Below are 18,783 nucleotides of genomic sequence, written 5' to 3'. Positions count from 1 at the left end.
ATCGACAAGTTCACCAAGTGGGCGAAAGTGGAAGCCGTCCGCACCATCCCACCCGGGTCAGCAATCAAGTTCATCAAGGGCATTGTGAGCTGATTTAGGGTCCCTAATCGCATCATCACTGACAACGGTTCTCAGTTCACTAGCAATCTCTTCAAAACATATTGTGCTAACCTTGGGACACAGATCTGCTACACCTCCTTGGCACAACCCAGTAGCAACCGCCAAGCCGAACGCGCCAATGCGGAAGTCCTGAGGGGTCTCAAAACTAGGACCTTCAAGAAGAAGCTCAAGGCCTGCGACAGGGGCTGGCACGACGAGCTCCAGTCCGTGCTGTGGTCTATCCGCACCACCGCCACCAGGACGACAGGCGAAACCCCGTTCTTCCTCGCCTATAGAGCAGAAGCGGTTCTCCCACATGAGGTCAAGCATCGCTCCGCACGGGTCCTGGCATTCGATGAAACGCGGCAGGACGCCATGCGGGGGATGGATCTCGTGCTGGGGGAGGAACGCCGCCGTGAAGCCTCGCTCCAAGCTGCGAGGTACCAGTAGGCGCTGCGGCGGTACCACTGCCACAACGTCCGCTCCAGGACACTTGAGGTGGGTGACCTTGTCCTGAGGCGGGTGCTCTCCAGTGAAGGGCTGCACAAGCTCTCGCCCATGTGGGAGGGCCCGTTTCAGGTTGCCCACGTCTCGAGGCCTGGCGCTGCGCGCTTGGAGAAGCAGGACGGGGTCCCCATCCAGAACGCCTGGAACATCTAGCACCTCAATAAGTTCTACCCATGAAGCAAGGCCCGGTGCCTGTGAAGCAAGGCCCAGTGCCTGTGAAGAATCTCTGCTCGTGACACTCTCACGTAATAATGAGTGGGGCTGTACACACTCCGGAGTCTCAGGAGTGCCGCCCTCGGGCCTCGGGGGCTCCCTCCCACGACTAGTGGCAGCACTTAGCTCCGCACCGGTGAGAAGATAAGAAGACTAGACTAGGTGCCGGACGCGGCTTTTCATTTGCTTTCTATAGTTGGCTTGCACCTCTTCAATTGAAATTTGCTTTCTGGTGTCACTTGCTGATCTTGTTCCTTCGATTATGCCCCCTGCCTTCGGTTCTTTGTTTGACATGTACGCTCTCTCGCGTCCCTCGTGAGGGGACTGGAAAGGTGCCCCGTGGGGCCTTATAAGCGTTTTGTTCGTTTTTCGCGAGGCACCCTCGTTTGAGCCGCAAGCTAGCGCACCCTTTCAAGCCGTGCCCCTCGGGTACCGCGACACGAGGTGCTAGGTCGTGGTCATACGCAGGTGACGCATGCTAGCCATCAGGCTACAATAACGTGGACTAGGTACGGATGTCCTAGAAAATTTTCGCAGTTCTTCCTTGTCAGGTATGAAGAAACACGCATCTCACGAAGCGGGGTCTACTTCAGGTGCATCGAGCTAAGCATAAATCACGATGTTGGAACACAGCACAGGAATGGTAAACACAGCATAACAACCCGGAAATCATAGTTCGTTGCACACCCCCACGGGGCCCCATACTTGTCTTTCTCTAATGCAGGAACGAAAGGAAGAACGAAACAAAAGCAGGACGTGCTCCTGCGGCAGGTCGCGAGGACGGGCTCGCGGTGCTCTTCTGAGCTCAGTCGGACCCCTCCTCGTGCTTCACTGGAGCGCGGCGATGAGCTGACCCGCTGCCATCTTCAAAGCGGGCGCGACGGCATGGCGGCTGGTCGAAGCCGCCGCTGCTGGAGCTGCCACCGGAAGAAGAGTCGTGATACGTCTCCAACATATCTATAATTTTTGATTGCTCAATGCTATATTATCTTCTATTTTGGACATTATTGGGTTTTATTGTCCACTTTTATATTATTTTTGGGACTAACCTACTAACTAGAGGACCAACCCAGAATTGTCGTTTTTTTTCCTATTTTAGGGTTTCGAAGAAAAGGAATATCAAATGGAGTCCAAATGGAATGAAACCTTCGGGAACATGATTTTCTCACCGAACATGATCCAGGAGACTTGGACCCTACGTCAAGAAACAAAGGAGGAGGCCACGAGGTAGGGGGCGCGCCTACCCCCCCCCCCCAGGCGCGCCCTCCACCCTCGTGGGCCCCCTATTGCTCCACTGACGTACTCCTTCCTCCTATATATACCTACGTACTCCCAAACAATCAGATACGAAGCCAAAACCCTAATTCCACCGCCACAACTTTCTGTATCCACGAGATCCCATCATGGGGCCTGTTCCGGAGCTCCCCCGGAGGGGGCATTGATCACGGAGGGCTTCTACATCATCACCATAGCCCCTCCGATGAAGTGTGAGTAGTTCACCTCAGACCTACGGGTCCATAGTTATTAGCTAGATGGCTTCTTCTCTCTTTTTGGATCTCAATACAATGTTCTCCCCCTCTCTTGTGGAGATCTATTCGATGTAACCTTCTTTTTGTGGTGTGTTTGTTAAGACCGATGAATTGTGGGTTTATGATCAAGTCTATTTATGAATTATATTTGAATCTTCTCTGAATTCTTTTATGTATGATTGGTTATCTTTGCAAGTCTCTTCGAATTATCAGTTTGGTTTGGCCTACTAGATTGATCTTTCTTGCAATGGGAGAAGTGCTTAGCTTTGTGTTCAATCTTGCGGTGTCCTTTCCCAGTGACAGTAGGAGCAGCAAGGCCCGTATTGTATTGTTGCCATCGAGGATAACAAGATGGGGTTTTCATCATATTGCATGAGTTTATCCCTCTACATCATGTCATCTTGCTTAAGGTGTTACTCTGTTTTCATGAACTTAATACTCTAAATGCATGCTGGATAGCGGTCGATGAGTGGAGTAATAGTAGTAGATGCATGCAGGAGTCCGTCTAGTTGTCTCGGACGTGATGCCTATATACATGATCATACCTAGATATTCTCATAACTATGCTCAATTATGTCAATTGCTCAACAGCAATTCGTTCACCCACCATAGAATACCTATGTTCTTGAGAGAAGCTACTAGTGAAACCTATGCCCCCCCGGGTATATCTTCATCATATTAATCTTCCAATACTTAGTTATTTCATTTGCTTTTTACTTCGCTTTTATTTTACTTTGCATCTTTATCATAAAAATACCAAAACTATTATCTTATCATATCTATCATATCTCACTCTCGTAAGTGTCCATGTAGGGATTGACAACCCCTTATCGCGTTGGTTGCGAGGATTTATTTGTTTTGTGCAGGTACGAGGGACTCGGGCGTAGCCTCCTACTAGATTGATACCTTGTTTCTCAAAAACTGAGGGAAATACTTATGCTACTTTGCTGCATCATCCCTTCCTCTTCGGGGAAAACCAATGCAGTGCTCAAGAGGTTGCAAGAAGGATTTCTGGCGCCGTTGCTGGGGAGTCTATGCAAAAGTCAATATACCAAGTACCCATCACAATTCCTATCTCCTGCATTACATTATTTGCCATTTGCCTCTCGTTTTCCTCTCCCCCACTTCACCCTTGCCATTTTATTCGCCCTCTCTCTCTCTATCCTCCCTCTCTTTCTCTATGTTCCTCTTTTTGCCCGCTTCCTTTTTGTTTGCTTGTGTGTTAGTTTGCTTGCTTGTCACGATGGCTCAAGATAATACTAAATTGTGTGACTTTACCAATACCAACAACAATGATTTTATTAGCACTCCGATTGCTCCTCTTACTGATGCTGAATCTTGTGAAATTAATACTGCTTTGTTGAATCTTGTCATGAAATATCCGTTTTCCGGCCTTCCTAGTGAAGATGCGGCTACCCATCTAAATAGCTTCATTGATTTGTGTGATATGCAAAAGAATAAAGATGTGGATAATGATATTGTTAAATTGAAGCTATTTCCTTTTTCTCTTAGAGATCGTGCTGAAGCTTCGTTTTCGTCTTTGCCTAAGAATAGTATTGATTCATGGAATAAGTGCAAAGATGCTTTTATCTCTAAGTATTGTCCTCCCGCTAAGATCATCTCCCTTGGAAACGATATTATGAATTTTAAGCAACTTGATCATGAACATGTTGCACAAGCTTGGGAGAGGATGAAATTAATGATACGTAATTGCCCTACTCATGATTTGAATATGTGGATGATTATACAAAAAATTTATGCCGATTTGAATTTTTCTTCTAGAAATCTTTTAGATTCGGCCGCGGGAGGCACTTTTATGGAAATCACTTTAGGAGAAGCTACTAAACTCCTAGATAATATTATGGTTAATTATTCTCAATGGCATACTGAAAGATCTACTAATAAAAAGGTGCATGCGATAGGAGAAATTAATGTCTTGAGTGGAAAGATGGATGAACTTATGAAATTATTTGCTAGTAAGAGTGTTTCTTCTGACCCTAATGATATGCCCTTGTCTACTTTGATTGAGAATAATAATGAATCTATGGATGTGAATTTTGTTGATAGGAACAATTTTGGTAACAACGCGTATAGAGGATATTTTAATCCTAGGCCTTATCCTAGTAATCCCTCTAATAATTATGGTAATTCCTACAACAATTCTTATGGAAATTATAATAAGATGCCCTATGATTTTGAATCTAATATTAAAGTATTTATTACTTCGCAAAAGAATTTCAATGCTTTGATTGAAGAAAAATTGCTTAAGATTGATGAGTTGGCTAGGAACGTTGATTGAATTTCTCTTGATGTTGATTCTTTTAAACTTAGATATATTCCACCTAAGCATGATATCAATGAATCTCTCAAAGCCATGAGAATTTCCATTGATGAGTGCAAAGAAAGAAGCGCTAGGATGCAAGCTAAGAAAGATGCCTTTATAAGAGCATGTTCTTCTAGTTCCTATGAAAATAAAGATGATGATCTAAAAGTTATTGATGTATCCCCTATTAAATCTTTGTTTTGCAATATGAATCTTAATAATGATGGGACTGATTATGATCCACCTTTACCTAGAAGACGTTCCAAGAATTCGGAGTTTTTAGATCTTGATGCTAAAATTGATGAAAGTGGGATTGAAGAAATTAAAACCCTAGATGTTGCTAAACCCACTATTTTGGATTTCAAGGAATTTAATTATGAAAATTGATCTTTGATTGATTGTATTTCCTTGTTGCAATCCGTGCTAAATTCTCCTCACGCTTATAGTCAAAATAAAGCGTTCACTAAACATATCGTTGATGCCTTGATGCAATCTTACAAAAAAAACTTGAATTAGAAGTCTCTATCCCTAGAAAATTTATGATGAGTGGGAACCTACTATTAAAATTAAAATTAAAGATCATGAATGCTATGCTTTGTGTGATTTGGGTGCTAGTGTTTCCATGATTCCAAAGACTTTGTGCGATTTGTTAGGTTTCTGTGATTTTGATGATTGCTCTCTAAACTTGCACCTTGCGGATTCCACTATTAAGAAACCTATGGAAGAATTAATGATGTTCTTATTGTTGCAAATAGGAATTATGTGCCCGTAGATTTTATTGTTCTTGACATAGATTGCAATCCTTCATGTCCTATTATTCTTGGTAGACCTTTCCTTAGAACGATTGGTGCAATTATTGGTATGAAGGAAGGAAAAATTAGATTCCAATTTACGTTAAGGAAAGGCATGGAACACTTTCCTAGAAATAAAATTAAATTACCTTATGAATCTATTATGAGAGCCAATTATGGATTGCATACCAAAGATGACAATAACTAGATCTATCCTTGCTTTTTATGCCTAGCTAGGGCATTAAACGATAGCGCTTGTTGGGAGGAAACCCAATTTTATTTTTATTCCTTGATTTTTGATCCTGTTTAGTAATAAATAATTTATCTAGCCTGTGTTTAGGTTTTGTTTTTTGTGTTTAATTAGTGTTTGTGCCAAGTAGAACTGTTGGGAAGACATGGGGAAAGTCTTGTTAATCTTGCTGTAAAAAACAGAAACTTTAGCGCTCACGAGAACTGCTGCCATTTTTATTTGGAAAGTGATATTTAGTTAATTCCATTTGAAGACGATTAAAAGATAAATTCCTCAAGTCCAGCAATTTATTTTAGAATTTTTGGGGTTCCAGATCTTGCGCTAGCTACAGATTACTACAGACTGTTCTGTTTTTGATAGATTCTGTTTTTCGTGTGTTGTTTGCTTATTTTGATGAATCTCTGGCTAGTAAAATAGTTTATAAACCATATAGATGTTGGAATACAGTAGATTTAACACAAATATAAATAAATAATGAGTTCATTACAGTATCTTGAAGTGGTCTTTTGTTTTCTTTCGCTAACGGAGCTCACGAGATTTTCTACTTTAAGTTTTGTGTTGTGAAGTTTTCAAGTTTTGGGTAAAGATTTGATGGATTATGGAACAAGGAGTGGCAAGAGCCTAAGCTTGGGCATGTCCATGGCACCCCCATGATAATCTAAGGACACCTAAAAGCCAAAGCTTGGGGATGCCCCAGAAGGCATCCCCTCTTTTCGTCTACTTCTATCGGTAACTTTACTTGGAGCTATATTTTTATTCACCACATGATATGTGTTTTGCTTGGAGGGTCTTGTATTATTTGATTATTTGGTTGTTAGTTTACCACAATCATCCTTGCTGTACACACCTTTTGATAAAATCATACATGATTTGGAATTTGTTAGAATACTCTATGTGCGTCACTTATATCATTTGAGTTATATAGTTTTGCTCTAGTACTTCACTTATATCTTTTAGAGCACAGTGGTGGATTTGTTTTATAGAAACTATTGATCTCTCATGATTCACTTAGATTATTTTGAGAGTCTTAAATAGCATGGTAATTTGCTTAAATAATCCTAATATGCTTGGAATTCAAGAATAATAAAAGAACTTCCTTATGAGTGTGTTGAATGCTATGAGAAGTTTGATGCTTGATAATTTTTTGAGATATGAAGATGGTGATATTAGAGTTATGCTAGTTGAGTAGTTGTGAATTTGAGAAATACTTGTGTTAAAGTTTGTGATTCCCGTAGCATGCACGTATGGTGAACCGTTATGTGATGAAGTCGGAGCATGATTTATTTTTTGATTGTCTTCCTTATGAGTGGCGGTCGGGGACGAGCGATGGTCTTTTCCTACCAATTTATCCCCCTAGGAGCATGCGCGTAATACTTTGCTTTGTTAACTTGTAGAATTTTTCAATAAGTATATGAGTTCTTTATGACTAATGTTGAGTCCATGCATTATACGCGCTTTTCTCACCCTTCCACCTTTGCTAGCCTCTCTAATACCGCGCACCTCTCGCCGGTATCATACACCCACCATATACCTTCCTCAAAACAGCCACCATACCTACCTATTATGGCATTTCCATAGCCATTCTGAGATATATTGCCATGCAACTTTCCACTGTTCCGTTTATTATGAGACACTCCATCATTTTCATATCGCTTAGCATGATCATGTAGTTGACATCGTATTTGTGGCAAAGCCACCATTCATAATTCTTTCATACGTGTCACTCTTGATTCATTGCATATCCCGGTACACAGCCGGAGGCATTCATATGGAGTCATATTTTGTTCTAAGTATCGAGTTGTAATTGTTGAGTTGTAAGAAAAATAAAAATGTGATGATCATCATTATTAGAGCATTGTGCCAGTGAGGAAGGATGATGGATACTATGATTCCACCACAAGTCGGGATGAGACTCCGGACGAAAAATATAAAAAATAGAAAGAAAAGAGGCCATAAAAAAGTGAAAAGGCCCAAATAAAAAATGAGAGAAAAAGAGAGAAGGGACAATGTTACTATCCGTTTACCACACTTGTGCTTCAAAGTAGCACCATGATATTCATGATAGAGAGTCTCCTATGTTATCACTTTCAAATACTAGTTGGAATTTTTCATTATAGAACTTGGCTTGTATATTCCAATGATGGGCTTCCTCAAAATGCCCTAGGTCTTCATGAGGAAGCAAGTTGGATGCACACGCACTTAGTATCTTTTGTTGAGCTTTCATATACTTATAGCTCTAGTGCATCCGTTGCATGGCAATCCCTACTCACTCACATTATATCTATTGATGGCCATCTCCATAGCCCGTTGATATGCCTAGTTGATGTGAGACTATCTTCTCCCTTTTTGTCTTCTCCACAACCACCATTCTATTCCACTTATAGTGCTATATCCATGGCTCACGCTCATGTATTGCAGGAAGATTGAAAAAGTTTGAGAATGTCAAAAGTATGAAACAATTGCTTGGCTTGTCATCGGGGTTGTGCATGACTTAAATACTTTCTGTGATGAAGATAGAGCATAGCCAGACTATATGATTTTGTAGGGATAACTTTCTTTAGCCATGTTATTTCGAGAAGACATGATTGCTTTGTTAGTATGCTTGAAGTATTATTATTTTTATGCCAATATTAAACTTTTATCTTGAATCTTTCGGATCTGAATATTCATACCACAATTAAGAAGAATTACATTAAAATTATGCCAAGTAGCACTCCGCATCAAAAATTCTGTTTTTATCATTTACTTACTCGAGGACGAGCAGGAATTAAGCTTGGAGATGCTTGATACGTCTCCAACGTATCTATAATTTTTGATTGCTCCATGCTATATTATCTACTGTTTTGGACACTATTGGGCTTTATTATCCACTTTTATATTATATTTTGGGACTAACCGACTAACCGGAGTCCCAGCCCAGATTTCCTGTTTTTTGCCTATTTTAGGGTTTCGAAGAAAAGGAATATCAAACAGAGTCCAAATGGAATGAAACATTCGGGAACATGATTTTCTCACCGAACATGATCCAGGAGATTTGGACCCTATGTCAAGAAACAAAGGAGGAGGCCACGAGGTAGGGGACGCGCCTACCCCCAGGCGCGCCCTCCACCCTCGTGGGCCCCCTATTGCTCCATCGACGCACTCCTTCCTCCTATATATACCTACGTACCGCCAAATGATCAGATATGAAGCCAAAACCCTAATTCCACCACTGCATCTTTCTGTATCCACGAGATCCCATCTTGGGGCCTGTTTCGGTGCTCCGCCGGAGGGGGCATCGATCACGGAGGGCTTCTACATCATCACCATAGCCCCTCCGATGAAGTGTGAGTAGTTCACCTCAGACCTACGGGCCCATAGTTATTAGCTAGATGGCTTCTTCTCTCTTTCTGGATCTCAATACAATGTTCTCCCCCTCTCTTGTGGAGATCTATTTGATATAACCTTCTTTTTGCGGTGTGTTTGTTGAGACCAATGAATTGTGGGTTTATGATCAAGTCTATCTATGAATAATATTTGAATCTTCTCTGAATTCTTTTATGTATGATTGGTTATCTTTGCAAGTCTCTCCGAATTATTAGTTTGGTTTGGCCTATTAGATTGATCTTTCTTGCAATGGGAGAAGTGCTTAGCTTTGGGTTCAATCTTGCGGTGTCCTTTCCCGGTGATAGTAGGGGCAGCAAGGCACGTATTGTATTGTTGCCATCGAGGATAACAAGATGGGGTTTTCATCATATTGCATGAGTTTATCCCTCTACATCATGTCATCTTGCTTAAGGCGTTACTCTGTTTTCATGAACTTAATACTCTAGATGAATGCTGGATAGCGGTCGATGAGTGGAGTAATTGTAGTAGATGCAGGCAGGAGTCGGTCTACTTTGTCTCGGACGTGATGCCTATATACATGTTCATACCAAGATATTCTCATAACTATGCTCAATTCTGTCAATTGCTCAACAGTAATTCGTTCTCCCACAGTAGAATACCTATGTTCTTGAGAGAAGCCACTAGTGAAACCTATGGCCCCCGGGTCTATCTTCATCATATTAATCTTCCAATACTTAGTTATTTCATTTGATTTTTACTTTGCTTTTATTTTACTTTGCATCTTTATCATAAAAATACCAAAAATATTATCTTATCATATCTATCATATCTCACTCTTGTAAGTGGTCGTGTAGGGATTGACAAACCCTTATCGCATTGGTTGCGAGGATTTATTTATTTTGTGCAGGTACGAGGGACTCGGGCGTAGCCTCCTACTGGATTGATACCTTGGTTCTCAGAAACTGGGGGAAATACTTGCGCTACTTTGTTGCATCATCCCTTCCTTTTCGGGGAAAACAAACGCAGTGCTCAAGAGGTAGCAAGTCGCCATAGCTGGACGAGACATGGCCGGGCCCACCTGCCTCCTCCTCACGACCATTGCCAAGGCCGAGAACCTCATTGTCATCGTTGTCCTCGGGGCAGCACCCGGCACGGCGACCATCTTCCCCGAACACCCTCACGAAGAGGGTCGCATCACCGTCGTACTTGAAGTGGAGGGCACACCGCCTGCCCAGCCCGCGCGCGGGGGTGAGTGTCTGCCAGGCGCGGGCTAGGACCGTGCTGCCCATGGAGGAGATGTCCACCGTGACCAACGAAGCCCTGCTGCAGCAACCGTCCGCCTGCAACCAGAGACCGCCTGGACCTTCGGACGGCAGTTCGCCGACGAAGAATCTCGGGAGCTGAAGCCAGGTGCCAGCCGGGTTCTCCGACCACACGATGAACTCCGGCATCACCTCCGCCGAATTGAAGCACGGCCGGGGAGGTTGCGCAACCAAGGCACACCTCACCTCTTCAACGGGGCTGCCGCAACCTCGGCGGCTGCCACCACATGAAGAGGCTCCACCGCGGCTGCGAGGGGTCACAGTGTTCTTGCGGGGGCAACCGTGCCCCCTCTTGGGCGGCGGTGAGCCAGGCCCCTCCAGGCGAGCTTTCCCCTTCTCTGCGGCTAAGAGCCTCTTCACAGGTGCCATAGGCATCGCTGCCAACGGTGGAGCAAGGAATAAGAAGAAGCGGGAGACGCAGCGGAGAGACGGGTGATGGGGGCTCCGCCCCCACCTCCCATTTATAGCCAAGGGGAGGCTAACCGCCAGCCTCCATGATCTAAGGTAATAATGATATTTTTCCTGCATGCAGCAAGGATCCGTCAAGTCGGGCAGTTGCGGAGATGCCCACGTCCAATCAGTTGCCACGCATCGACCAAGGCCGCAGGCTGTTGGGGCCCGCAGTGCTCCGCGCTTGCCCTTTGGCTTGGCCTCGAAGCCAAGCCCAAGCGCCTTGGGGCCGGGGGCTACTGTCGGCGTTCTGGAAACGGGGTCCCCAGACTTGCCTGCCCGCGGCCCACGGCATGGCTCCTCCAGCGGCCCCGTACAGGCCACCTTCACCAGCAAACATTCAAGACCCTCACGAGGGGCCAAGCCTCGTGAGGCGGACGATGCAAGACCTCCTCAGGGGCGGACTCACCAGGCTGGCTCGCGTGGGCGGAGAGATCAAGGCAAGGTGAACCTCGCGAGGTTCCAATGACGTAAGACTTGACAATCAAGACCAGGCGGGCGCCAGACTGGCGCCAGCGAGCATAGTGTCCTCGCTTCCTATTTGGTGCTAAGGCTGCAAGCGCAGGCGAGGAGTTCCAAGGCTTCAGGCAATAGTTTCCATATCGATGCAACAAGACCAGGACCTGCAGGATGGCAGGACCGAGGTCACCGTGGACGTCACCACCAGAGCCTTTGGCAGGCATAGACTACTTTTGTCAGGATAACTTGTACTAGTTGTCTCCCTTCAAATTGGCCATTGTGGGATCCCTTCCCGCTCAATATTTGGGAAGAGGACCAGGGCCTCTAAATAGGACTAGCCACCACCATCACATGGGGAGGATCCAGATCTTCCTCAAACACACAAGTTCACCAAGCACAAGAACACCTCTCCTTAGGAGGCTGTTCTTCCCTTGTAACTCTTCATCATCAGCCCAAGAGGCAATCCACCACACCACACTAGAGTAGGGTATTACACCATAACGGTGGCCCGAACTAGTATAAATCTCGTGTCTCGTGTTCTTTGGGTCCGTGAAGCTAGGTCGTAGATCGTTGAGTGTGCGAGCTAGAGAGGCGGGATCTTTGTGCGCACCCCAGTGTTCAAACCTCAAGGGTCTTGCCAGAACCGAAATCCAATAGATTCATGCCACAAGGACTGACCCATGTGTCTTGGGAATGATGTAGCCTAGGGGTCTCCCAGCTGAATGAACTTGAAAAAATGTTAGCTGGTTTGGTTGTCGAAGGAGTGTTGGGGTAGCTGAAGGCGCGTAGCGAAGAAGCCGCTCCTCATGAGCCGTTGAGACCCTGAGCCTCGGGAGGCTCTAGAGGCTCGGGTGGCCTCCTGAGGACCGTCTCCATCTCCGCCAGGACTGCATGATGCCCGGCCTTCTGACCCGCCAGGGCGCTCCGCAAGTTGTGCTGGAAGGCGACTGCTATGCTCGGCAGGCCGAACGACATGCGAACGTAGCTGTGAGGTGGACCCTCACACCGTCCAACACGCGAAGGCCAGAAGTGCTCCTGAGACGTGGCCCTATTGAGCCCTGGGATGTCGACGCAGACGCATAGCTCACCACAATCGCCTGAGTGGGGAGCAGCGCTAGGTGGGCGGTGGTCGCCGCGTATGGCTCTTGCTTCCTGAAGCTCCTGATATGCCTTGGTGATGAACTCCTGAGCGTCGTGCGCTCCTCGCTCGGTGTCCTCCTGAGGGAAACATGCCGTGAAGCACGCCTCCACGTGGTGACCAAGCGCCTCCCTTGTGATGTTGGCCAGGTCCGAGGCCCTCCAGAAGAGAGCCCCCGAGCCTTGCTCGAGGAGGGCGCTGGGTGCGCCTCCCTATGCGAGGGAGGGCCGCGCCCCAGGCGCTGCCGCAGATCCTAAAGTGGCGCCGCTGGAGGTGCCTTTCCCTTGTGGCCCAGTACGGAGTAGCTGCTTCATCTTCTTGGGGTTGGCCTCAGGATGCTACTGCGTGCCTGCTCTGTCAGGGTCTTCGATTGATGCAGCTTGGAAGGCGCGCTCGAGGGAGCACACCATGCCTCTTTCTTTGCAAGGGACTGTGATGATTCTGCCGCTTCCCGGCATATCAAGGACGTTGTAGCCATGGTGGGTGTCTGCCATGAATTTTGCCAGTGTTGGGTACCCGAGGATGGCATTGTATGGCAGGCGGATGTGGGCGACATCGAAGTCGACGAGCTCGGTGTGGTAGTTGTTGCGCTGACCGAAGATGACAGGGAGGTGAACTTGCCCTATCGGGGTGGTGGAGCCGTCTATCACTCCTGATAAAGGCCTGGTAGGTTGGAGCTGATCATATGGTACTTGAAGGCTTTCGAACGTCCTGACGGAGAGGACACTGAGCCCTGCGCCGCCGTCGATGAGGGTCTTGGCGACTTGGACATTGCTGATGATGGGTGAAGAGAGCATCGGGAGGACGGTAGCAGTTGCCACGCATTTGAGATGGTCTGCCGAGCTAAAGGTGATGGCGTACTTGGACCACCTGAGCGGGCGTGTAGCCTTGAGCTTGGGAAGAGCTGCATTCACTTTGTGAGAGAAATGCTTGAAGATGCGCTGGGAGGCTAGGGCCTGAGCGCCACCCAAGATGCAGGCGATGACGCATGACTCCTGGAAGCCCCCAGTCCCTTCGTCCTGTTGATGGTCATCATTCCTCCTTGGTGGCGGCAGCAGAGGGAGACCAAGGTTGCCCTGAGGGCGGTCCTCGTGAGGCTGGTCCCTCCAGGCGCCCTCACGAGGCTGGTCCTGCCAACGATCCTCGTGAGGCTGGTCGCGCCACTCCCGGCGAGGGCCGCGGTCATCCCAACGTCCTCCACCTCGTCCACTTCCTCGGCCGTAGCCCCGGTCGTTGCGCTCGGGGCGTCGACCGAAGCGTCCATCTCGAATGGCCCTGAGCTCTTGACAATCATTGGTGTTGTGGGTGCGCACGTTGTGGAAGGCGCAGAACGTACGGCTCCCCTTGAACGACTCGGGAAGATCTCAGCCACGCTTGGTGTCCGATTATGCTGCAAGTACGACCACTCCTTTGCGATTCACGTCCTTGACCTTGGCCTTCTTCTCCTCTGGATCCGCAGCAAGGAGCTCGAGGAGGGAGAGGCGCCCCTCCTCAGTTCTTTCACACTTGGTTGCTATGTTGAACAGCTCCAAAGTCATGCACAAATCCTCATGGATGGCGAGCTCCTCCTTTATCTCGATGTCACATATGTGGTCAGAAAATGCTGAGATGATGGCCTCGTCCGTCACCTTGGGGATCTTGATACACGCGCTTTTGAAGCGCTGGATGTACTTCTGCAGGGTTTCTCCTGGCTGGTGCTTGATGCGGCGCAGGTCAGCCGCGACCGGGGGACAGTCACAAGTGCCCTAGAAATTGGCGATGAAGTGGTTGCGCATCTCATCCCTGGAGGACATCGAGCCTGGGGGCAGGTTCAGGAGCCATGAGCGAGCGCCGTCCTTGAGAGCCATGGGAAACCAGTTCACAGTGTCCTTTTCATCGCCATTGGCCGCCTCGATGCTCAGCTCGTAGAGCTGCAAGAACTCTGCAGGGTCGGGGGTGCCGTCGTACAGAGGAGGCAGATCCGGCTTGAACTTGCCCAGCCAGATGACGCTACGTACCTCAGGAGGGAAGGCGCGGTAGACCACCGTGGCCACCAGGGCCCATGGCGGAGGCGGAGCTTGACCTTGGCATCCCTGTGCCGCCACGACAAGTGGCACATGGCCCTGCCGCAGCAAGCGATCCTGACGTAGCGGTGCTGGAAGTGGTGGAGCATTTTCTTGCGGACGGGGAACCTCCTGGCAACTTCCTTCTTCGTGCGCAGGCACACGGCACGGTGGATCATGGCGCGGGACCGCACATCTTGGAGCGAGGACACCATCTTGACGCGGGGGAGGCTGAGGCGCTCCACGAGCCGCACACCTCGGTGCAAGGGCGCCATCTTGGTGCTGAGGGGGCGTAGGCGCTCCGTGAGCCACATCGCCCACAGCCGAGGGTGGGCGAGGCAGCGCGAGGGATGGTGCAGGAGAGCCCCCCGCGGCGCTGACGAGATCGGCGATGTGGTCCAACCAGTCCTTGTAGAGGTCGTCGAACGGGCGGTAGCGCAGGAGCTCGCGTGCCATGAGCAGTGCAGCCTGCGCATCTATGGGGGCGCGGCGAGTTTGATACGATGAGGCGGTCGGAGTCAGCGACAGGGTGGCGGTGCGACCGTCACGGCGCACAGAGGGGTGCAGTGATGAGGCTTGCTGCTTGTTTGCCGCCGGGCCGATGGCATCATTGGCGGCGGGTGACGGAGAACGACGGGGAGGTCCGCCGACAGGGGCTGTCTGAGCGACATGGGTGGCGAGAGCGGCCCGACGCTCAGCGCGGGCCCGGTGAGCGTCGACCATGAGCTTGGAGGAGTGGCGAAGCGCGGATCGACGAAGAGGAAAGCTGAAGCGCACCCCTACCTGGCGCGCCAAATGTCGGATTTCGGGTTCTGGCAAAACCCTTGAGGTTCGAACACTGGGGAGCGCACTAAGATCTCTCCCCCTCTCTAGCTTGCAATTCGTATGATTTCACGACCTAGCTCGACGAACCCAAAGAACTTGAGACACAAGATTTATACTGGTTCGGGCCACCGTTGTGGTGTAATACCCTACTCCAGTGTGGTGTGGTGGATTGCCTCTTGGGCTAAGGATGAACAATTACAAGGTAAGCACAATGTCCTCAGGTAAGGTGTTCTTGTGCTTGGTGAACTTGTGTTGTTCGGGATGATCCGGGTTTGAATCAGATGCCTCCCTATGGTGGTGGCTAGTCAGATATATAGAGGCTCTGGTCCTCTTCCCAAATATTGAGCGGGAAGGGATTCCACAACGGCCAAATTCGAAGGAAGACAACTAGTACAAGCTATCTTGACAAAAGTATTCTTCTCCTACCAAAGGCTCCGGTGGTGACACCGTCTTGGGCTCCATGGTGACCTCCATCCTGCCGTCCTGCTGGTCTTGGTCTTGTTGCACCAATATGGAAACCTTTGCCTGATGCCTCAGGACTCCTCGCCTGCGCTTGCCCCTTTAGCACCAAAGAGGAAACGAGGACACTACGCGCTGGCACCCGCCTGGCTCCAGTCGTCATGGCTTGCGTCATAGAAACCTCGCGAGGTGTCCCTTGCCTTGATTTCTCCGCCCCTCGTGAGCCGGCCTGGTGAGGACACCCCTAAGGGGGTCTTGCATCGTCCGCCTCGTGAGGCTTGGCCCCTCGCGAGGGTCTTGAGTGTTTTTTGGTGAAGATGGGCGATATAGGGCCGCTGGTGGAGCCACGCTGCGGGCCGCAGGCAGGTCTGTCTGGGGACCCCCATTCCAAGAACGCCGACAAATACATTTTCCATTAAATAATGCAAAGTACTGAATTGCGGGAAAATGAATGCTCTTTATTCTACCTTGCATCACTCCCCTAGCCTCACTGTACCAAAGACTAGTCATGAACGCTTGAAACTTAGACCTTGGTGGTTCGTCTAGCAAACCCCAGAATGGGATTTTGCAATGTTGAGAAAATCTCTCTAGTGATATGGTAAAAGGATTTTCATACAGTTTAAATGACACCCTAGACTCACGGGGATGGAATTTAAATCCTTTGACAAATGATTCAGTTAGAGTGTGGTGTTGATTACACTTATCTGAAATGTAGGGACCGAGGTCGGCATTATGAACATATTGCTGAAATTCCTCCTTGATGCCCACACTCGCCATATAATCATCGCATGGCCATAGGCATGTTTTGGTGGTGGCATCTCGCATGGAACTTTCACTTGCTCCAACATAAGACCGACGAGCGAAGTTGTCACTAGAATATGCCCCCGAGGATCTTCTCCTCGAAGAACTCCTTCCAAAAAGGTTCATCATGTTCGCGTACAATTTTCTAAAAAAAGAAAATTTTGGGTGACAAAAATTTATCAACAAAACATTACATGATTGATAGCAACTACTCATACGAGTACATAGAGGCCATAGCAAGCATTCAAACTAGTTAGAACTCTAAGAATTCAACATGCAAGCTCATCTACAGCAGCACCAAGAGTAGCTAATTATTAAAAATATAAACGACTAAATAATAAACTAATTGGACAAACGGAGGAGTAACATACCACTCAACAATCCCCCGAAACAGTTTCAGAAACGGAGCTTCGAGCAAAGAGATCGAAATCCGCGGGTTTGGGAGCAAGAACACGAGAGAAAGCGAGAGCAATGGTGATTTTTTTCTAGAGTTAGGTGATGATGTGGTATGAAGAGATAAGTGAGGGGGCCCACATGAGGACCAAAACCCACCAGGGCGGTCCTGGGTGTCCTGGCGCACCCAGGTGGGTTGTGCCCACCTGGTGCACCTCCCTCTGATGTTATTTGCACCAAAAATTCTTAAATATTCAAAAAAATCATATTAAATTTTCACGGCATTCTAAAAACTTTTATTCTTGGGTCATTTTTTATTCCACGGTAAATTCTAAAAATGGACAAAACATAGCATTTTATTTTATTTAACTAATAAAAACAGAAAACAAATGGCAAGGACGGAAGGTAGTGCTCACTAGATCCATCAACTTCATACCTCTCAAAAATGATCCATTAATAAGGTTGATCAGGTCTTATTAACAACCACTTTTGATTCGCATGAAACCGAAGAACTTTCATAAATCACTAAGTTACCTCAATGGGGATATGAATGTCCCCAACAATAAGCATTTCATATTTCTTTTTGGCAGTAAGTAGACGTAGTTGAAAACTTCCAATAGTGATTGTCGGAGATTTTTGAATGACATTAATACCATTCACTTGGAATTGTTTCTTCAGAAAGTGCACCGTATGCTCATTACCATTTGATATGAAAAGTGACCTTGCTTTTATTGGAATCAATAACAGCCCCTGCAGTATTCAGGAAGGATCTACCAAGGATAATCGACATGTTATCATCCTCGGGCATCTCAAGTATAACAAAGTCAGTCAAAATAGTAACATTAACAACAAGAATGGGCACATCCTCACAAATACCGATAGGTATGGTTGTTGATTTGTCAACCATTTGCAAAAATATTTCAGTAGGCATGAGTTTATTCAAATCAAGTCTTTTATATAAAGAGAAAGGCATAACACTAACACGAGCTCCCAAATCACATAAGGCAGTTTTCACATAGTTTCTTTTGATGGAGCAAGGTATAGTTGGTATTCCCGGATCTCCAAGTTTCTTAGGTATTCTATCTTTAAAATTATAATTAGCAATCATAGTGGAGATTTCAGCTTCTAGTGTTTTTCTCTTATTGGTGATGATGTCTTTCATGTACTTTGCATAAGGAGGCATTTCAAGGATATCAGTCAAGCGAGTACGCAAAAATACTAGCCTCAGCATTTCAGCAAAGCATTTAAATTCTTTGTCATCTTTCTTTTTAGTTGACTTAGGTGGAAATGGCATAGGGTTTTGAACCCATGGTTCTCTTTCCTTACCATGTTTTCTTGCAACAAATTGAAGTCTGTCTTATCATATCTTTTGTTCTAAGGTTGTGGGTTATCAAGATCAACTGCAGGTTCTACCTCAACATCATTGTCTGGTTCTTTATTATTTGGTTGACTATCTTCATGAACCTCATTATTATCTTTTTCATTATTAGAAGGTGAGTGTTCACTACCAGGTTGAGTTTCAGCATCAGAGATAGAAACTTCATTACCAGGAGGTTTTTCTACTTCTGGTTCACTAGAGGCATGCAAAGTCCTATCATTTTTCTTTTTCTTTTTAGAAGGACTATGCACATTAGTGTTAGCTCTTTGGGTGTCTTGTTCAATTATTTTTGCGTGTCCCTCAGGATAAAATGGTCCTTGGGTTATTTTACCTCCTCTAGTTGATACTCTAATAGCAAAGTCATGTATGTTATTGTTCATTTCATCTAGCAACTCTCTCTGAGATTTAGCAGCTTGTTCTAACTGGGTTTGAACCATAGAAGCATGTATTCCCACACCTCTAACATCATTTGAGATT

The sequence above is a fragment of the Triticum urartu genome, chromosome 4A (genome assembly GCF_056163025.1).
Source record: "Triticum urartu cultivar PI428250 chromosome 4A, HENAU_Tu73, whole genome shotgun sequence".
Classification (NCBI taxonomy): Eukaryota; Viridiplantae; Streptophyta; class Magnoliopsida; order Poales; family Poaceae; genus Triticum; species Triticum urartu.
This window is presented reverse-complemented; position numbering follows the sequence as displayed.